A 24135-nucleotide genomic window follows, 5' to 3' on the forward strand; every position below is an offset into this window, starting at 1 on the left:
ACGATTAGATGATTATTTTTGTCTAGTAATGATTTCTCGTACCTCATTTCAATCTTAGAAATTAAGTCTCAAATTAAATTACTCTGTATTAGTCTGTAAAATAATAATTCGTATAATATTAATTTAAAGATTTAATTACTTACTGAAATTTAAGCCGTCAAATTCTTATAACAATTATATTATATTATTATATATAAATTAATAAATTGTTATAAAAAAGAATTTAAATTTTTGCCATGGAATAATTTAATCTCAAAATTGTTTAAAAATAAATCTTTGATATCAATTCCCTTATTATGCACGAAATACTATATAGATTAGATCCAGAGTTTCCATCCATCTATCTTCTAACTTCATTTTTATATCAAAAATAAAATAATTCTCTTCATCTCCTTAAATATAGCTTGCACTTGAACAATTATTTAATTTTTTATCATGTCATTATAACATTCTTAACTTTACTAAAACATATCACAAACGTGTATATACATATGTATATGTATAAATATATTGTCCTGGTTTCTTCATCTAGGTACTGTTATCGATAACAGCCCAGACATTTCAATCTGCAGAAAGATAAAGACCTGACGTAAACGTTGGACGTTTGCCAAAATCAAAGCCAATATCGTTGACCTAACAATAACTAAAGCGATCAACTAAAACACGATGACAAAATCATGAACGCGCTTTCACCTATCTGCAATGTCACAGTAAAAAAATATTTTAACACGTTGTGTATTTATGTTCCAATCGGTCTACTCAAAATAGTTGTTAAAAATTTGTGTTGAATTTTTAACATATCCAAGTGTTAATTTAACATTATATGGTTATGTTATTTGAATATTTTGTGTTAAATTGATATTAAACATTTTTTCGTGTTAATATTTGTGTTACTTTTTGACATATTCATCTTGTGTTAATTTAACACAAAATTTTTTACTGTGTATAGGAATATTTTCCGAACAAGTATAACATGTCTAGATATTCATGCGTTATTCATGCTGCTCGTAAAAAGAAGCGTTCTTACTCTCTAGCAATCTTTTACTATTACTATAAAAACAATCGATAACTGATATAAATAACATTAAGGCTAACTGTAATATATCAATAATTCATACTGTAACTATTGCAATATACACGTATATGTAAGTCAAACTTTGATTTAATTAAATATAATAATAAAGCAACAGATGTACACACACATAAGTAAATTTAGGTTATTTTATAGAATATCATTTTGTCTTAAAAATTATAAGAGATAAATATCAGAGAAAAAATTTTTTATTATCTAGACGTGATGCATGTTGTAAAAATAATTTATATTTAACGAGGATAAAAGCATTCTTGACTTGAACTACACGAAATGGTTTGTTATAAAATTGCACAAAATGTTAGATAGCTTGAAAGATAATTAACGAAGATAATTTATCTTTATAAGAAACATTCAACGTACTATCTTCCTTGAGTGTACAGTTTAATTTTACCTCCAGTTTTCTAATCTAATTTTATACACACTTCCTAAGTGGAATTCATTGTGAGTTTCAGTTCTATGCAAAGTTAATTTTAAACAAAGTAACACCTGTGATATTTTAACTCAATACTTCAATTATAACCACTTTAAGTACAAACTACAAAACAAAAAAGTATTCTATTTAAATAAGCATACAAATTTAATAAAACATATAATTAAAACTATACAATGCATGAGAAATGTATACTTGTGGATTATCAGTGCAGCGGAGATTAAAGTTTAAAAAATTAAATGCATCGTATTTAGAACAAAGATTGTTTTTTCTTATTTATTTTATATAAGTTTATGTCAATGTTTAATTCCGGAAATAAAAATATAATCAATCATGTGCAGAATAGTACGGAACTTAAATGGGGTGCGTGGGAGACATTCGGTTAACGGCACATGATACACTGCATATAACAGACTTTCATCATTTTGTCTATGAACTCATGTGCTTTATACCGGCGAGTTTATATTAGGTTGTAAACTGGTTGTAATGAATGCGGCTTATTTGCGTCGCACCGCATCGACTACGAGCTTAAGAGTTTCCAAACCGCGACGCCGGAATTTAGTCACTCAAGGTAGTTTGAGTTTATTTTAAAAAATTGATCGTTTACGTTGTTTATCTAGCAACGCGTAAATGAGGTGCAGCATGTGCGAACATATAAATCAAACATCAACGTTTCTACGTTGATATGCAAGATAAACCTAGTCGCCTTTCTTGTAATTAGTGAACTAAAACGCAAATTTTTGTTCCTCGAATTCAATTTTATAAAGCGATATATTTTCTGACTACAATACATTTTTATAAATCATCTTTTTTAATATTTCCAAAATCGTCCTAAATTATTTTTAAATACAACTATATATAATAATTATTATTTACGTCTTCCATCAATCATTAAAAATTTAAGGAGCATAACTTATTAGTGGAAAAAATATTCTCGTCTCATTAATATTTGTTAAATTTATTCCAACTTTTTAAATTTTGCCTTCTACATATTTTTATTTTTCAAAATTAATAATTAATGCTCTCGAATAAAAAATCTGATACAAAAAGAATTTATTCTTTCTTTTTGAATTATCTTTTTTAGCGCGAAATTTTATCCTTTGCGATAATCTATAGGCCTGATTACATAATTTGACAATTCCTAAGTTAGTAAAGATTTGATCCTTTTAAAGTTATTATGGTATCTCGAACAAAAAAAAAAAGAAAGAGAGAGAGAGAGAGAGAGAGAGAAACAGAGAAGGAAAAAATTTAATTAATCAAGATTAATGCTAATTAAAAGGCGCAACCTATCTTTAATGCATAACTTAATAGCCGCTTCTACAGAGTTTCTAAAAGGAATTCTTTATGATCCCTACTTTAGCACATAAAACGATATTTCAATTATTTCTCATACAAAATGAGTATACATTATTTACGATATATACGACATCCAATACTATTTCAATGTTTTCAATATTATATTAAGTATACAGATATTTCCGTGATGCAAATATTAATGCAATTACGTAATATTGTTTGAAATAACGAGAGATAAAATAAAATATGATAAAATAGACCACCAACAAAAAGAATAAACGCATGAGCCTTCCTCGTAATGATTTCAATTGTTTACACGATCCTCGTTATGTAAACGCGTTATGCATTAATAAAAATTATTAATCTTATGCTGCGAACGCCATACACAAAATAGAGTATTAAAACTTTGTCTAGAAAATATACAATCTTAGAAATATTTACATATTTTTTTTAAATACAATTATATAATTTCTTTATATCAATAAATTCATCTTTCTATTCTACACATACAAGTATTGAAATAATATATAACGAAAAAATAAACGAGATATTTTACGAGATATTTCTAGCTGGTCTTATTCATCAATTGTACCTATCATTTCTATAAGAAGTATAAAATGTGTGATGAAATGTATTTCATCACGTTCAAAATTCTAGACATTCTTCCGGTATCTCTGTTAATATGTAATCTTCGATATACTTCGAGCTATTATTAATATAGAGCTAATCTAATATCCAAGCGAACCACTGGCTATTACCGGGCACACAACACATCGTTGCGTTGGATCGTTTACCGCGGATACACACTGTAGTCACGTCAGTGCGCGAAGAGCATATCTCTCGAAGCGGCGACCCGCGGCTAAAAGACCGGAAACGACCGTATAGCGACCGCAAGTACGTCTAACGGTTCTCCCCCTCTCCGTCTCGTCTTCTTTCATCCGCGAGTTCACGCTTGCAATTCTTCATTGCCTCTCGCTCTCTCTCTCGCGCGCGCGCGCGAGCGCAACCGCTTGATCTCCACGCTTCGTCTAATCCGCCTCTTGTCCCACGGATGTTTTTCATCTTGCGACAATCACAACCGCGGAGCAAACTCGCGCGGAGTTGCTTCGCGAAGAGTGCGCTCCGGAGAGAGAAAGGCGCCTGTATTAAAATTAAATTTTTAACTAGCGACATGGCGAGAGACAAGTACGTCTGAAGACAGTCTTTTAAATTCGAAGTTAATAAAGCGAAGTAGCACAACTGGAAAGAAGATCTCGATGAAAAGATGAATTTTCCATGAGACATAGGCTTTAAAGAATCTAGTAACTTAATAATATGTACAGAGAGAACATTTCTCTCTCTCAGAGTTATCAAGTCAGCTTTTACAGATTCTTTGATGAATAAGAATCGATCTTTTCTTTAGAAAGAAAGACGAAAAAAGATTAATAGTTTTTAAGTTGTAAGTGGTTGAAAAAAAAGGTGAAAGTTTCCTTTCCTCCGTGAGAATTAAACTTTAGAAAAGCAAGCAGATACAATGAAGTTTGTAACATATAGATTTTTATCATAAAAATAAATTTAAAAAACATTTAAGTTTGAAAATGGAAAATATACCTACAATTTATATATTTATAATTCCTTCTCCTAACAATTTCGATAAAGAAAAATCAATGAAAAAAATCTATGGAAATTTGAGAGACGTTTTTAGAATATTCAGATATCTCTATTAAGCTGTTTTCAAAGAAAAGTAGAAACAACGAACAATATTATTTTCTTTCCGTTTTACATTGGTACAATTCACAATGAAAGCGAAATGCATTCTGCAAATATTAAGTGATATTATTTATTATATCCTATAACGATGCACCACCAAATTAAGTGATAAACGATTCGTCGAATATTAGCGTTGGTATTAGCGAAAATTCATGTCGCGCCATATGATACAGGAGCCGATATAAGTAAGTATATCGCAAGCTCAGACGCAACTCTCTGACGTAAACAAGTTAAAGTAGGTGTCCGGGTAATAACCGGCATATACGTATAACTTTGTCGTGGCGTTTAGGGAAACTTCGCCGAGATCAGCACACTATATATACATTCATATACAATCTTGTCTGAACAGACGGATGCAAATTATCGGTTACAGACTATATCCAGGCGCAAAACCACGAATACGTGATGTGAAATTCCAAAATGTAATTTCGCTCCGGAAAAGTATCTTCTATGTCTTTAGCTTTTCAGGGATTCATCTGTTATCAATTGTTAAATTTTTTACACTAATCAGCCAATCTTCAACATAATCTATGTTGAATTTTAACTTAAAACAACAAAATTTTCTAAAATTCTAAATTCTAAAAACTTATACGTACTATCATCAAATTAATGGAAAAATTGTTAATATTATGTCTATATATTTATGCAGATATTTTTGTTTTTCTAAAAAGTAAACTGCACATACTATACAATATGGTGGAAAATACATTCCACCAACTCATCATCTGTCAGACTCTTCGAGACCCTCGGTGTGCTATCGATCCTTCTCGTCAACGTCAATAGGCATTAATTTTTTCTCACTGATAGGAAGTGAAGCGTATATACTGCAGTTTCTGAATTTTAAAATGTGCCCCTTCGTTTATATTTGGATATTATATAGCATTCTTTGACTTCCGAAAAAAAGTACATTTTTCGATATCATCGCCAAAATTAAATATCTCAGATATCTCAGATTCTTTATCGTCTCTATCGGTTCATTGAATATATTAATAAAGATATTAATGATTTAAGAACATTAAAAGTTTATGTATATTTGTTTCCAGAAAATCGAAGCATAATTTCAATCGAGAATATAGAGTAAACTCGGGTAAGATGGCCATATAAAAAAGATGGCCAACCCATGTTCATTCGATGTTTCATGGCGAGCTAGATTGAAAAAACATAAGTTGGCCATCTTTCCTGTATGGCCATCTCATCCGAGTTTACCCTATTTCTCAATTAATATTACGCGATTAATAATCAACGCACGCAAAAGGTGAATAATTCGGTGATATAATTACATATTTCTTGAAAGAATTGACAATATATTTGCTGCATAATCTAGGATAGCATGAATTTTTTAGCACAAATTGCAAAAAATGACCTAATCTCGTAAATACTGTAAATACATCAACAAATTTTACACACATACGCACGCGTGTGTAATGTTTTATGTAATAAAATTTTATAAAAGAAAAGTTAATAAAATTATTTGTATTTTTAGTTTTAACTTAAATTTGACTTAAAAGAAATAATTATTCATGATTTAGCTGTCATAAAATTTAATACCAATATTTGCTTCGATAATGTCAGATTAAATCGAATCTGAATTAAAAAATCCGTTATTAAAAAAAGTTTCAGTGATTTTGGAATCTTCTGTACCTACATTTATTTCTCTATTATTTTTTATTTCATTTTTGCTTCTAGATGAATCAAGGGAATAATAACAAAATTTTTTAAACATTAATATAATATTTTGTTCTTGCTGCCGCATAACAAATCAATAGAAAATTTAATAGTCGGTATACTTAATGTTTCAAGTGTTCCTGATGTCAATATATCTCGTATAAGCGTATCGGTCAATGTTATCTTGAATATCCGAAAAAAAAAACAAAAAGGGAGGAAAAGGACTGATATCTCGGCACCATGCCTTACGCGCATGGATATATGCCGATGGAGAAGAAACATAGGGCGAAAGCGCATCGTGACTGCCCACGTTACACAACACAGGTTCGGGCTGGACGAGAGACAGTGGAAAGCATCGACGCGGTCCTGAGCATAGTCGATTTCAAGGCTAACCATTCGCTCGTGTACAGTCCGTAGCATAAGCCAGCCGTTTGCCACGTTGCGTTTGAGAACACGACGTTCGTGTTTAAAGCATTACGACCAGCCCTGCTCGTCGATGTACGGGGTGTCCGGAAAACATAGCGTCATATAAACATCAGAAAAACCGTCATGTATAAAACGAAGTAATACCGAAAAGTAATAATTTTACTTGTGAGTTTAAATTTCGACGTTCTAATAATAACACGACAAAAGAACGTGAAATCGCATGTTATTACGTCGCGCGTTAAACTGTTTTTGCATATAAAGTGTATAATATAACGTGCTCACGAAAAATGCACATTGTGCAGTTATTTCCCGTCCTTTCAACACGCAGCAAGGTGTCGAAACGAGCATGTCGTTTACGAGCAACGGCTCGAAAGATTAATGAATTTTCCGTGCCGGCGGATACAAAGGAAGAGATTTGCGCTCACCCCCACAGACTATTTTCTTCCCCTTGGCCACCATATCGTCCCCCGTGCGTATACCCTGTGTGTATAAATATACACACACACACATGCTCACACACAAACACATATTTTACATACGTACAGGAGTGCTACGTAACATTCTCGTCCCTGCTTTCGTCGTTCAACCTATGCGCGCCTGCATTCTATGCGATAAAAGCGCGTCTTCCCTCCGCCGAAGCGCAGTGACGCGTTTCGCACCTGTTGGAATGCGAGAGAGCTGCCGGCTCCGCAAGGTGGTTGGAGGAAAAGTTTAACGTTCGACGGAGCCTCCGTGCATAGCTGGTAGCGCCTGGTTAAGCCCGTTGTTTTGTACTTAGGTATAGATATTCTATTCTCACATCAATTCGCGGTGGCTATAAGCGCGCGCAGATTACAGTTGCTGGAATATCAAACGCAGCGATACCGATTCTTACGCGATATTTCCCCTATTACTTCACTACATAATTATAACAATATCACGATGTTTCTACTATTTACAAATCCCGTTAAGATATTTCTTATTTCTCTCAATAAATATTATATTCTTATACGATTTTAAAAATCTATTTTATTTACTACTATATAAAAAGAGAAAAATTATTGCATTGAAATAATTACCTACATTCAATTACTCATTCATTTTTTGCACACATAAAAGCTAGAAAATTTCAAACTCCAAAAGCTAAAAAAACACATCATCACGTACATTGTTAAACGTAATTAAACGAAAATCACAAATTTCAAGTCGATGATCATATAGATTTCACACGCCCTTCTCTATACGTACTAATTTATAAATTCCATCCCGTTTACGTATCCCGGAAATGTATCTTCACACATCAGGAATATACAGACGTAGCCAAAAATACGAGAGCGGAATAACTTGATGGAGGAATCATGGCTTGCGTAAGGGTTTTACGCAAGTCTCATTCACGTCGTGCGCGATGTCGTGAAACTCCATGAAACGAATGCAGTAGCCAATTACGCGTAATAAAGCAACGTGAAAGTCAACGACGACTTTTCTGCGCGCGTTTAAATCCTTCTTGATATCCGCAGTAGGTATATTATAGCGGCATTAAATCATGCCAAGCTGTACGAAATTTCAGTTTGTCCAAACCCCCCGGTTACGCAACACTTTAATCTCTTTATTTTCGCATTTATTCTTCATTACATGTATTAATCAAACGTCTGGGTGCATTTTACATATTATTTTTAGAAAATTAATTGTGTCAGATATTCCAATATAATATTATCTTTAAACAAATTCGTTTACTAACGTTAAAATAACTATTAACGTAATCTCAACATCATTACTAAACTAGTAAAAAATTAATTATCACTCAATCAAAAATAATACGGTAAAAATTCTGTGCTCTGTATATATAATGCACATTTCATCAAATGCACTTCTGTTACACGAACAGCGAGTTCGTGAATATATAGTTTATACAGGAATGTGTTTGAAACAATGCGGAGAAATTCAATAATCTATTTTAATGGGCGACAATTAAAATTAATCATTGCTAACGTATTAATTTTGAGCCATCAAGGACATAAATATGCCGGATGATGCGATATGCACTATCACATATTACATATCTCACATAGTTGCTGGAAAAGCATGGTATTCTCTTGCAACTCGAAATATTATATTATGTATATTTCAGTTCTCCTCTTTCAGTATTTATCAATCATTTCAAATTAACCTTTGTAATAGATCATCATGTATTATAATATTTATTAAAAACGTGATTTGATAGGAGAACACTATACACATATAAATTTCTATAAAAATAATTACAAACTTTTAGTGTACAATTAACTAACATTCAAATTACAGATGTATTCAATTAAAGTCGCTTGAAAACCTGTTCCTTTATCTGTATATACTTTCAAAACTTAGCGATCGAAAAATCTCATCAAATAATGTCTGCCATTCTCTTTTGTTTGTTTATATTTTTGAAACTCAGGATTTAAATAAACTTTTTTCAATAAATTGTGAAATTGTTAAAACGCATGTTTTTCAAAGAAAAATCAACTTCAAATCAACAAAATTCATAGGTAAAAGGAAGCACGGTAAATCTGTCTTATAGGACTTGCCATATATATACCTGATATGTTTTTATCATTACACGTGGATTGCATTCCTCGCGCGCATAAGTCGCAAAACGAGCGCTGGACTATACCTGTGCAAATGTAAGCGCGCCACGTACCTCGTTATAGCTTTCAAGCACGCGGTATGCGGTTCACCGCGTACGTCATAATTTCATACTCGCCTATATACATCTATATATCGTCCAATTACGTACGAGCAACCTGTACGCTGCCGATAATCGCTCAGTCACGGGCTCGTAATAAATTCATGCTTAAATTATTATTTCTCATATTTTCATACGTGTTGCATAATCACCCATATGTAAAAAAAGTACCGAAATATACAGAACGTTGCTTAATATAAGCGAACAAGATACTAAAATATCTGGATAAAATCTTGAATCTAAAACCAATTATACTAAACAATATGAGCAGTAAAAACTGATTAAAAAAAGAATTATTTAAAAGAACTGAGCTCTTAAAAGATTTCAGGCCGTATTCAAAAGATTAACAATTCACCACTCCCGAAATTATCAGAGTCTTTTCAAGCATAGCATTTTAGCCAATATAAAAACAATTAGTTTCATTTAACAAAAATGTCGAGAGACAAGATATCATTGACTACGTCTCTATAATTTTCAACATTGTATAGTTTTATAATTGACTTTTAATTAAAAATTCAAGTTAAAGTCAGTCAAAGTGTACTATAAACTATAAACAGTATTCATATGCTCCAGTTAAAATTACAGTTTTCATTGCACAAATCGATCACCATCGGTTTATCGTTTAAAAACTTTCGGACGGGAAAATGTTAAGAAACAAATCGATTTCAAATCACCCAAAAAATTTGTAAAGAAAGAAACATAAAGCACAGGCTTTTAGGAAATAGATGGGTTTACTCTTTCTGTTACATCGCGGGACTTCTCGTCCGGAGTGTACCTGGCCCACGCCGGTTTCTTACTCCTTGAGAGGTAATAATCTCCCCTGGCCTCCCCTTCTTCTACCTTCACACTCGTTCGTTCTGGCAACCGACGACAGAGCCAGTAATAGTCGTACTCGTTCATTCGATTCGTTCATAACATTAATCGAAGGCGAGTCTCGCAAAGCGAGAAAAAGTTGAACTATGCTATAATGGAAATTCTAATCAAATACGAGCACGACTCAAACAACAAGCATTGCCGTTACTGCATCATCTTCCGAATCGATCGCTGCCTTATATTCCTTTCTATTAACCCTTCTATTAACTTTGACCCTACTTTATTATATTTGTAGAATACTAAAATAGTATTAAAAATGAATCGAATAAAGGCATATTATTATATTATTCAAGATAAAAAACTTGAAAAATTTTTCAAAATTTTCAATAATAATCAGTTTCAAGTAAAATTTTAAACAATTTAAATCTTTATGCGATAAAGCAAATATTTCAAAGATAACGCTATAACGGAAATTATAATTGAATACAAAGATAAACACGTAATGCAGCTTAAAAAATTTATAGTATTTGCTTCTGAATAACACGATATAGACGCAACTTCTAAAAAAAGGTGAATAAACGTGATATAATCTGATATAATCTGATTGATGAAGATAACGATATCCAGTTTCGTTATAGTACATTAGTTAAGTATAAATAAATTCATCTTGACATTCGTGATAACAGATTCGAAGGAAAGAGATATAGATTGTAACGGAAATAGTAATCAGATATCAACGAAGATAGTGCCGTGTAAAGTGTCAAGTGAAAAAAAGAAATCGTCGTCTCGTTCGGGTATCGACACCGGAATTTCAAGCACGCGAGATCTCATATTTGAAAGTGGAAATGTTACGTGAGAAATAACTTCGATGAGAGCGAAATAAAAAATAAGAGTGATAAAACTCTTATATAGGATAGTAATTCGTGTCAGTCACACTTATTAAAGTTGCATGACATTTATGATGTTTTTTAAATAAATGACTATTTTAACAAATCGGTTTTTCGAAAAAGGTCACTTAAATAGCAAGATTAAATTATGTGTCAATTTCCATAAACTTTAGCAGATTAAAAAATTAAACACTTAAAAATATTTATTTCCTTCTCTTTTCTATATGTACTGTATCAAATATAACATTATCTACATAAATTTTATATAGATAAATCTATATAAATTTTATCTATATAAATTCTATGACAAAATTTAAAAAATATATCTCGCATATTTGGTTATGCCGTAACAAATTGAATACGCTGTATAACACTTTTATAAAATATACTTATTATTAATCATCAATTCTTATAGTATTAAATATTATTTGTCAATCATTCAATAAAATCAAGGGAATCAAGAAACGAAATGCGGCGCTTGGTTGGCACCAATGTAGTATTCCTATTCATCATCCTATAAATACCCGATTGGCTCCGTTCCGAGTTGTCTGCTTTTCTTCGCTCTTCCATCAACGATGTATTGATAAAAAAAATAGAAAATAAAACCTCGCTGTTTTGTCTAGATAGCTCCATAATTCAGAAGAGGAAAAGTTTCGACGATGCTTAGTTTGTATTTTTCATTGGCGATCATACACGAACTGCTTTCTCTTTCATGAGCGCAACCCGTTGAAATTGTACGAATCGCACACAGCTGAGCTAGAATCAGCTGTTATCAGTCATATAAATCCTCGTTGACTCTTTAATATCAAAGTTTAATTTCACGAATAATCAAAATGCTGCGAAAAAATTGACTGTATTTGTGCCAATTAAAGTTGAAAACTATAAATAGTTACTTCGATATACTTTTGTTGTTTAAAATGAAGCTTTATAATTGAGAAACTTCGAACTATAACGTTAAAACAAAATTTAATCAGAAAATGACAATATTTTTGTGTATTGAATTAATATTGAAAAAATTCCAGAATATTGTTAATGCCTTAAAATCATTTAATATAAATTTTATATTCATGAAGTTTGTAATTATATTTTGTGACTAAATAAATACGTTAAGCACTAAAAGCAATAAGTCAAGCAAAACCCGAAATTAAGCGAATTAGGAAATAGCGTGATCGTTTGAACACGCACAGAATTAAAATATTAATGTTGCGAAATTAAATCATCCACTTTCATACGCAACGTTATAACAAAAATTTCATTACCTTTTCCGTCGTGAATACATAATGCCACAGGAAGCAAATAATATAATGTAAGTGTAAGTTATTCGCGCAATAACTTGTTTATAATTCACACAAATAAAATAATATTAACAATTTTAGAATATTTAGAAATTTCATGTTACTTTCTCACGTATTGTTGATATATTGCTGATATGTATATTTAGTTCCACATAACAAAAATTTAATGAAAATATTATGTAATTATGCATAGCGACGTTATATATTTTCGTGCGAATCCTCATAAGCTAATCTATACTAGTGGAACTTGTTATACTAGTTATAAATACAATAGGCCTAGGATATCTACTAATAAAATAAATATTACTTCTATAAAATTTGACGATATTTTGTACTCAAAGAATATCAATTATTCTTTACATAATAATTTAAAAAATGTTAGAATCTAAAAAATTTGAAATGCCATTAAAACTCTTAACAGATATGAAATAATATAATTAGCGAATTATTAACTTGTGTCAAATAAAATGCATAATCAGTATTATACTGTTTATATAGATCTCTTAAAAAGCACAAAAAAACAATTAATGAAGCGAGTTAAATATACTGCGTGTTTTTCCTTTATTTGCTAGATCCTGCATATAATCGTGTGACTGCGTTTACTTATGGCGTGCCGCAATTTGGACTATTTGCAAGGCAATGTAGCATTCTGCCAACACTACATTCCAACCTACAGTTTGCTGGTGTAAATGTTAGAGACAAGACAATCCCGACCTATTTTCTTGACATTCTAGATTTTCTTTACGGTGCAACAGTATACAGTTTCTTAACATCATTTAAACATAAAATCGATATCAACGTGTCTAGGCTACATCCGAGCTAACGTCAATATATCCTTCTTCACGTAAATACTATTTTATTTATTTAAAAATAAACGTTTCTTGTTTTTCGATATATATATTAGTTCAAACATCTTTTCATTAATTATTATTACAATTTTTTATTTCTAATTTTTAATCCAGCCGTTGAAAAATTAAACATTTATTGTATACGTATACCTATATATTGTATATACATATAATACTTAGGAAATAATTATATTTTGAAGTATATATTTAAGGAAAAACGTTTTAGAAAGATGAAACTATTAATAATCTCGATATAAAGTAGAGCAAACGTGTACACTGTACGTGTATGTGTTAGCAAATTGAAATTTCGAGTAACACTGACGACCGCATACCTAAAGCAACACGATCGCATGATCAAAAAGTTATAAATTGCTGAGTAGCAAGCATATCATATTCATATTAATGAAGAATTAATGTGCTGAGTGAAATACACAATGCTGTGCTTTGAATAATATACTTGACCGAAAATCGTAGGAAGAACGGTAATCGGTCACGCGCAGAAAATAATATCGCGAACTTGACAAACGCTCTTGCGAAAATGTGCGAGAAAAGGGAATGAAAAAGAAAGAAAGAATTCACGTGTCGACAGATCGTAAACCTAAATTCCGCGTGACTATCGCGGTAAGTATATTTTGGATGCTTTCCCTCCTTTAGCAGCGAAATTGCAGAAATACTCTTACACGAAGCCCACATTTCCATAACCGCAATCAAGCGTATCATTTTTATTTTCTCTCTTTCATGCATCGAAACGAATAGGAGTTTAACGACAGTCGCGCATCTTTATGAACTTGGTATTCCATTTTCAATACATTAAATTTTCAAAAAAAGTTAGTATCTCGTTTATAATTACATGCAGTAATTTTATTCGTATTTATCATCTCGCTTAAAAGTTAGAACGTATTAACAAATAATCAAAAACGTAATTTGACTAAATTTTAAATCATCTCAAATCCGCTTGCGTCATATTATTTAAAATTCATCATAATTGTTGTTGTAATGATTTCCGTTTAGTCCGTAATTTTCGAGTTTATAACTAGGTTTCTGGTCGAGAGATGGTTGTTAATAAACTGTAACTTTCAAACCGTGCAACTACAAACAAAACATTATGCACACAAGTTACAAATAATTCTAAATAACATAGCTCAGATGAATTTCAGATATCTTAAAAATTGGCAAAGTTACGTTTCAGATCTATTGTACTGTAATTTTTAAACGGCAAACAACTGCAACCAAAAATCACAAAAAAATTATAAATGCTTTTAACAAGATATGCAAGCGAATCTTTGTATCTCAAAGTCATTCTTTCAAAATATTGTATTATAAACGAAATTATTATACGATTTCATAGTTGGTTATATCATTTAACCAACCACAAACAAAATATTAACATTTACTTTATTGAAAACTTAATTAAAAGCAGGATGCTATGTTCATAAGTTTCACAGTCTATCGTATAACAAATTTCTTTGACAAAGTCCTTAATGAAATTATATTATGAGCTTAGAGAGCGTTCCTTCACTGACAACTTGCCTTTGCGCCTCGCGTTGCGCTTTGAAATACTAAAAAGATAAGTACTCATTCATTCACATTGCTGTATCTGTTATTTTTTATTCATTGAAACAAAAGCAAAGTTTGTTCCTATTGATTTTGTTTCAATTAATTCAATTTTTAATGCAATCGATTAAATATCCAGTCCTTTCCATAGTATTCAAATTTATGATTAGACAAAAATTTGAATGTAATTTATTCTCAGAATATAAACGTATACAATCTTAATTACTCGTTAAATTATTCATAAAGCAGAGTGTATCAAACATTTATTCGTATTGATTAATTCATATGCGATTGAAAACATTAACGAGCGGGTTTTTTTACGATATACATATATCTGCATTATAAATAATGAATCTTATCTATGGATAAAAATATGTATGTCTAAATGTCTTTAGATTAGATATTATTAGAATAGCTGATTCTAATTTTTCTCGCACGTTACACGGAAAAGAGTAAATCATTAACTAAAAATTTCCAAGATCTTTGCTTATTCATAAACATGAATAGTGCATCAAAAATTAACATGAAATCAAGAATGCTAAGAGTTTAGGCATTTACGCGGCTTTAGATGTTAGTAAGTGCATCATTATTATTTGAGTATACCTCCAAGAACCGCGTGTACTGCAGATAAACGTCTTCTCTTGTGATGTTTCGCGGCACCTCATTGCAACCTTACTACAAATTCAACGGAATGTCATGAAGCGCTTGGGCATGAACGATACTTCGTACCATTAGGCAGTTTATACAGCGCTAGTCGAAAGGTCGTTAACTTGCTCATAACTCATTCGATCGGGCATCAAACGCAATACGAACTCATATGAAAGAATATAATTCAGCTTTGAAGGAAACAATGAAAACTTAGATAACACTCCGGCGTGCACAGGATCGATTCTTATAACTTTCATCATTGGTCTTTATCCGAACTTTAAAAACAGATACCGCCTAATTAGCTATTGTTGCAGCTGGCACCGCGCACTAATGAGATTTCATAATTTGCATACTAAAAATTAAGCTCATCTTTACCTCGAGACTCTTATCTCGATTATCTTTTCTACGAAATAACGAAAATGCTCCGTCATTTGCGATAATACTCTACTAAAAATAACGTAATGTACATGAAAACTCGATCTAGAACGGATATCTTTCAATATCCGTTCTTAGATAACAAACAAATATCTATGTAGAGCAAATAGTATTGGATATTTGCGGAAATACATTAAATAAAAATAGAAGATACCGATTTTCTGAGACATTTCTTTCATCGTTTATTGTATCGTAATTGCTTTAACCAATATTTAACTTGACCGTTTTTATTTTAATTTACGAAAATATTAAATAAAATCCCACAAATATCGATCCCAACTAAAAAATTGAAAATATATGTACTTTATCTTTAAATAATTTTAATCGATTATGTTGGCGTATTATGCGTGTATGTACTCGAAAATGCAATCAATTATTTCAAAAAAGGCATGTCGATTTACCGATAAGTTAAAATAATTAAGTTTTATATTTTTCCAAAAAAATATTGTATCAAACTAAATGTACAAAAAAAAAGATCAATATTTTTTATATCTACATGATACTATTTAAAATAATTTTCGTTAAACAAAAGATTTGATAATAAGCACTGCAGTTGCAACAGTGAGTTTCTCTTTTATTATTTCTACTATGATAACTTTAATCGTGACTTTATCAAAATCGTTTTCTAACAATCACCAGAATATCACGCCAAGAAATCGAAACGAACGATAACAGGATGTCTATTCTCAGAAAATGTCTGCTTGGAAAAAGATTTGAAACTTGTCTGATTTTTCAGACCTTCGCGCGTTCACATTTCCACGTAAAAAAAACCCAGTTTTGGATATAATTTTAAAATAAATTTAATTATTATCTAAATTTTTTTATTTTTTCTTTCTCGCTTGTATGATAAAGGAAGAAAGATAAGAATTACCTGTTTCAAATGCCAAATTTAAAAAAGTTAAAAAAGTACTGAAAAAAAGTGGAAAACTTTCCTAAAAATAAGAATTTCATATAGTTTTTTATATTAAGTAAGAATTTTATAAAACGTTCACCTTTTTCTTTCCAAAAGAACAACAAAAAAAGAAAATCTGTCATAAATATCAAAAAAAGTGTCAACGCTTAAAAATAAAGACATATATTCATTCAAACAAAACAAAATTTATCTAAAGATTTTAACAAAAAATATCTCAAAATTTAAAGATCTTATAAACAAATCTTTAGCATGTTTAATACTTGTAATATGAAAGGAAACTTTCCGGAAAAATAATTTCGACAAAAAGTGTCATAATATAAAATTCTGTAAGAGCTGCTTGAGTTTTCCAGATAAAGAATAGCTCCCTGTGAATTTCAGGTTTTCCATGTTTTTTCAAGTCGACACCCTGGATGGGAATGCAACGGTTAATCGTAGGACCTAATGCGCACGACGGAAATTTAGAAAGTCGCGAGTCGTGCGCGTGTGCGCATACGACCGACCGACCGGCTACTCAACACGATTCTATACGTTCGAAACCGGTTCCGAGCTTTTCGCCGGAGGGGCCCCGTGACTCGAACGTAACGACGCGTGTTCGAGAACGATAAGCTGGTGGTCACGGCGTGGCTGCTCTCTCGCGACGCAAGAAAACTTCATAAACCATTGGAACAAGCGCGTTCGCCCCACCGTATTCGTTAACTAAACGTCTTCATTCATTATACATATCGTTATACATATCGTTCCTACGTAGGTATCGTGGCGTTTAAATATCTGTTACAGTTATCAACATCATGGCGATAAAAATATGTATGTACATCTATATCTATCGTATACAAGATGTCTTCAAATATGTAGGCTATATATTGCGTGGCAAGACTTCTTCCTTTTGAAATATATCACTCACATGGATGTCACAATTAATAGAAAAATTTACGAAGCTATACTTTTTTGCTTTTTATAATAACTTGAGCTCCGTTTTCACACACTTATATAATTTATTATTTACTGATATTTTTCCTGTTTAAGGATAGAGAGCTTCTCATTTTTAACATTTTTTAAATGACGACGTGTTTCGCTTTTCTCACTTTATTTTTGCAAATATTGCTCCGAAAACACTATACAATTGTTTTTAATTGATTCCGTACGATCATCTTCGTCCAAATCATGTGCCAAATCACATAATTATGTAATCTTTACTTTCTGTGCTTTCTCTGAGTTTAAAAAGATATATAGAGACCTATTCACCTACGGTTAAAATCACCATTACTCCGGGTTCCGAATCGACGCGGAAACTTCGCTAAACGTCAACTTCTTTCAACCTGACTCGACTTTTATCGTATATACTCGCGTCGCTCGCAAAAGCCTACAACGTCACCCAGGTCGAACTTTTGTTTGACAAATTGCTCTTGTCGGAACAACGATTGCAATCGATGGGCGCGTTGGTGAAAAAAAAAGAAGAAAAAAGAAAAACGAAAAATGACACTCAAAATAAAAAATAAAAAAGTGGGAATATGGGCGCGCGCGCGCGCGATATCAGGCATCGTTGTTGCGTGCGTGTATTTATTTACGACAAAGGGAAAAACTAGGGATAACGCGACAACGAGGATAAACGGGCCGTTCGAGTGGCGCAGCGTCGCAGCATCATGCGTTGCTTTCAACAATCAACGCTACCAGCATTCCTAATTGCGGGAGAGATAACGGATTGCCGACCCCCCGTTCGAACCTTCGGTCACTCTTCGGACGACTTCGACCAAACTTGGATTAATTTAATTGACGATTATTAATTCAAAATACAGAATTGCTTACGATGACATTTCTCGCTATATAATCCGCCATCCGTCCATATCTAATTTTTATTTTCGTGTGTCAAACAAAGAATGAATAATTCTATTCAAGTTAGTAAAATATCGTACATGCGATTTGATAAGTTAATTAAGTTAATCGGTATTTGGTCAAAGTCATCCTTAGCAGGACACCGACAAATTATTAGTTCTATTCCCTTCCCTTCACTTGACGTGAAATACATTCTATCGCATTCTATGCTAGAAATTTGTGAGAAGAGAGAAAAAGAGAGAAACATTTCAAAAAGATACGAAACGTAACTCAGAAGAATAGACCTGAATTACCTCAAGTTCCATATTGCGAAGAAAGTTACACGCATGCAACAACGATGCCCGATATTGCGCGAAAGTTGTAAAACTGTATATGTATATGTTTAAATTTGGAGCAGATGCGGGACTTGAAAAATTTTCTATAAAACTTAACACGTAATTAAAGCAAACACATGTAATACATTCCTATGCCTTTTATGAAATATCTGCGTAACAAAGTAATTTTTCGAGAAAGAAAAAGAATCAACTTCATATGTATATCACTATATATCATATATCACAATACGTCATGAATGTAGATATACAGATTTTTTTTTGTATCATAACTCGAAACTATCTTAAATGATAGATTCTCCGAGAAATGCAGTCGAGTTTTTTTTAACAAAAATATCAAGGGAATTTTTATACACACACGTATCATTTATCGCAACTTTCTGTTAACACCACTCTTTACTTATAACTCGAAAACCTCGATATTTTTACAAAGAAAAGATCGAATCCACGGAGAATCTATCATTAAAATTATAAGACCGCGAATTGTGGATCACTTTGTACAGTTTATAAAAATAATTAAATTGATAATGCATAAAGGCAAGTTCAACGATATCGAAGGTAGCTAATTTAAATACATAAAAAAATTCATAAACAAGCTCTGTAGAGCTTGACACGGATAATTTGAAACGAAAGATCACATTAAATACGACAGTTGAGCAAAGTCATAGAGCGAGAAAATAGAAGGTAAATTGCGTGCCGAGTCTGGTTTAAAAACGAGCAATTCTAAATTTGTCACGTCGCGTCGCGGCGCGTCGCGCGTCGCGCCTGTATACTTTCTACACTGCGCTGTTTCCCGCCCTGAGCCCTGAGCCGCGTACGATGCCTGGGTTTCGTTAAAACCCTTTCAGTTGACCGATCTCTTCGAAACAGATTGCTTTCCATACACTTTTCGTGTTAAACAGAAGCAAACTTTACATTCTTTTATCAACACTGTCAGATTGAAAACATGGCGAAAGTCCAAACAAAATCCGATACGTCACTTCGTTAAATGCGCAAAGTACAGAAAATTAACAGAAAAAAGCGTGAATGGGCAAGCTAAGCTATCGTTTGTCTCGTTTGTATCGTCGCACAGTGTGCTCCGTTTAAATCGGACCCGGCGGTAAATCGTGCGGTGTCACGGGAAGATCGACGAGCATTCCTGTCGGACAATGGAGAACAGACTTACCGAGAAGACACTGAAGACAGAGCCAATCGGATGGTCGACGAATGCGCGTCCCGAGTATCCCCGCCGGCCTCGCTGGCCTCGCTGGCCTCGCTACCAAGCGATCACCCGCAGCAAAAGTCCCCAAAGAAACACTCTTTCCCGGCGTAAAACTACCGCGTGCGAGGGTCTCGAGTCTCGACAGGGTCCAGTTTCGTCGTGCGACGAAGGAGCCCGCCGAGAGAACGTGTAAACCGGAGGGTGAGGGGCCGTTGAACGAGGGAAGAAACTGATGGTTGGCACAATAAAGTGTAACACTAGAACACCACTCCGCCCGCCTTTTATACAGAACGCGTCACTCTCGATAACGTTCGGCAACCGCGCGTCACCTGCTGCGATTGCCTTTAGCCGTTTCACAATCCGGCGCGGCGGCCGCGGCGCTGCTAATGGCGCTCCGCGCGAAATAAAACCAAGAAACAGAAAAGAGAAATCGCGAGCCACGCGGGCGCGTCGTACACGCAGAGTCTCCGGCCGCGCGGCGCGAAAAAACACGTACCGGACGGAACGACACACACACCACTCGCCGTTCGAATCGCAACTGCCAGCACTACCAAAACCAAGCCAACGCCAACGGCCGCTCCGTGCTCCGATCTCCGACTCCGTCGTACCTCTCATCCCCACTCCTCACTTTCTCACTCGCCGCCGCGCCGCACCGCGCCGGCAACGGTGCGCCTGCGCCAGCGTGCGGTCGAGAGAATGTACTCACTACTCACTCTCCCCCCCTTCCCCCAACTATGCCGCGTCGCGTCGCCGTCGCGTCGGGGCGGCCGCGGCGTCGCGCCACGTACCGCTGCTACGTTCTTCAGACTTATTTGTTGATTATTTCCTTAGTCCAGTCTAGAGAGGAGCGATGTCGAAGAATCGACGTTCCAATAATAGATTTCCAAAAATTATTATTTCTTATCTATATAATCAACAATATCTCGAAAACATCAATGATAATCGATTACGTCATCCACCTTTTAAAAGTTTGATGAACTTAATCGGTCGTTAATTCGATCGATACAAGTAGTTATATAGCAAAATTACTAACTGTATAATTCGTTCTTAATTTAATCTTGATTTTCGCGTGTCAAAACTATAAAAACGAAGAGAAAAATCCAATGCGAGGAGAAAAATAAAAATTGATTTAGAATATAAATTTTCTCTTGAAATTTACATAGGTACGGCAGGATATTTAAAGAGAGAGAGATGTGTGCTATTAATCGGGAAACGGGACAATAATGTAATTAATTAAAATTGACTGATCATTCATAGCGGCGAGAAGCAATTGGCCATGCCCATGTGTTATCGTGTAATTCAAACAATTCGACCGAATAAATCAAACATTTAATATCGCCGCGCCCTGATAGCGTGCGCATCGTAATCCTTGATATCGCATTAAAAATATGACAACGACCGTATTACGCGACCGCGTGTCCGCAAACGTAGGGCGGGGCGGAGCGGGGATACGCGTGCCAAGAACACCGCAGCGACCAGCGTGCGTTATATCAGTTATATCTATATGGGAGCGAGTTGCGAGTTTCTCGTTAATTTGTAATTCGAGACGAACGTTGTCCGATGCGCGTCATTTGCGTATCGGTGAAGCACTGCGTCTGCTCCGGATCGTTTAGTCTGACATAGAAGAGACCGAGAGACCCTCGTGAGCGGTTACTTTAATCGCAGCAGTTTTACCAACGTCGGTTAACGTTTGTCCGGGTGTTTATCTCTCTTCTTTCTCGGTTATTATATCATTATATTATAATATTATATTATAGTCGATACTACCAGATGTAAGAAAAAAAATCAAAAATTAACTAAACGCTGACAAGAGTTAATCGGTCAATATAATCGACTACGACATAAAAGCAAAAAGAAGCGAAAAGCAGAAAGATGCGATCGCATATAGAGCTCTTTCCATTGGCCAGATTTTTCGTGCGAACCGAGACTCACGGTGATAATTCCGCTTCCGCGACGGAAGTGCGTTAGGAGACAAAGCGGTGACGCGTGCAACGTGTGCGCGTATATGTTAAACGATATAACGATATAACGTAGTTATGTGCGTGTATGCTCTCTTTCGCCACTAGTTATTTCAGACCATAATAGATGCCTATATGCACACGCGCGCGTATGTATTTGTACAGAGGTATGTATATGCGGGGGACCGAGACTGGACAATGAACAGCAGCATGTGGCAAAGAGCAAGCGCAAGACTGTATCGTTGCAGACTGCGCGACGCGGTGGTCAAGTCGTGGTTCACGATACGGCTACGGGCATGGTGATAATAGGAATGAGTCTTTTATTATCGTATTCTTTCATTAATTCTATCGTATATCGATCTTATTGCATCGATATCTTATCTAAAAAATACAATTTCAAACTGCTAATCATTTCTGACATCAAAAATGGGAAAAAACTACAAATCTTATAAAATTAATAATTTTCGATTTCTTTTTTAGATTCTTCAAGTCTTTAATCATTTTTTTCTATTAATTATTAATTTATTTTCTTTGAATTACACAAGGAATTTAAATTTTTTAGGGTAAAAAGTTATTTTTTTAACATTATCCTTCGCACAATCTCCAACATGCTTGCTTGCTCATCGTGCTACGATAAATCATAATTTTCCGCAATTATCAGGCTATTATACATATTGATTACAGGTTAATGGCGTAAGGGAAATCAATCAAATGCACAATCAAATGCTTGTGCCCAATTACCGATGGTATATTTCGATTTATTACGAGAAAAATTATTCGTAATAAAGGAAATAACTATCGCGGCATAAGATTGAAGTTCGATATAGTCAATATATACAAAATATTCCAAATTATATGTAATATTTCATCTACGAATTCTTTTATTAATTTTAAGGCAATTTTTCCTATAAGCCTAAGTTTCCTATAAGCTTAAGTGAGGATGTTATTAAAAAGTTTATTTAAAATTGAAAAGTAAAGCTTTGTTGCTCATTAACATTTCGGGAATGTGATTTATAAAGATCTATTCCTTTCCAATCATTTATAACTCGTAAGTTATTGATGCCTTGACATTTTCATAAAAGAAAAATCAACTTGAAAACGTTTGAAGGATCCACAGTCGTAAGGAAGTATAATTAATTTGAGACGCATACGATAACGAAAAAGCTGATCTCTTCCTTGAAGCGACTTAGTCTGTTCCTTGGAGGTACAGCGTGGCCATTCGAGCGCGAGCTGCCGTGTAACCTGTTTTCATTTTTATCGTCGGCATCAGGTTTCAGCGCAGGTGAGTCGCGGAGGTGCCGGTCGGAGTGGTGAACCAGCCTATATACATGGCACAACGTTTTTTCTTTTTCTTTTTCTTCTTCATCGCAGGAACGCATTGACCTTCGAGACAAAGTAGTAGTGCGCTGGCGACAATTCATAGACATAAGTTATATTTTCAAAAACGATAAGAAACATGCGTATTAACGATTGAAATCTGCAATAAAGTCTGATTTTAGTTTTCTCGTTATCTTTCTTTTTTTTATCAGTCGAAGTTTACTTTTAAGCAATTTTTAATATTTTAGAAAAATATTTGTGGAAGACATTATGGAAACTATGAAATTATCCCTATTTTTCAGAAATATGGACTTGTGGAACAAGACTTTTCAGTTAAAAAATTGACTTTTTTAAAATAAAAGTATCAATAAAAATCATCAATATAGTGGCTTTTAATTTTTTGACGTTAAATATTTTTGTAATTGTTAAAAAAGGTTACAAATTCGTCCAAATACAGTCACCAACAAGCATTTAAAATTTAATAAGGAAAAGTATTGGTTTTTCAGCATTATTATTAATATTAATAAGTCGATAAAATCGACTTCAAGTCCGTGCGATTGTAATAACTTTATCAATCATTTTTATATTTAATATAAAACATGTTTCTGATATATGTGTCAGCGTATTTCATCTCCGAATATTGTTCTAAATTATTTCTCAACTATCATAATATATGTATACTTAATCCACAAAATTTCTACCGTAAATATCATCCCTTCTCTTAGTCGTGAAATAAAACACGTTGCA

The 24135-nt window shown here is 33.5% G+C and overlaps 1 protein-coding gene across 2 annotated transcripts in view; it reads right to left on the reverse strand.

The window, feature by feature from the left end:
* LOC139820787 (semaphorin-1A) overlaps positions 1-20712 on the reverse strand; it is a 207594-nt gene extending 186882 nt beyond the window's left edge. For both annotated transcript variants that reach the window (XM_071791312.1, XM_071791311.1), the window contains exon 1: positions 20078-20712. The gene's annotated coding sequence lies outside the window, so the exon portion shown is untranslated. The remainder of the gene's footprint in view (positions 1-20077) is intronic.
* Positions 20713-24135: the final 3423 nt, after the last annotated feature.

This window comes from Temnothorax longispinosus, chromosome 10, assembly GCF_030848805.1.
Source record: "Temnothorax longispinosus isolate EJ_2023e chromosome 10, Tlon_JGU_v1, whole genome shotgun sequence".
NCBI lineage: Eukaryota > Metazoa > Arthropoda > Insecta > Hymenoptera > Formicidae > Temnothorax > Temnothorax longispinosus.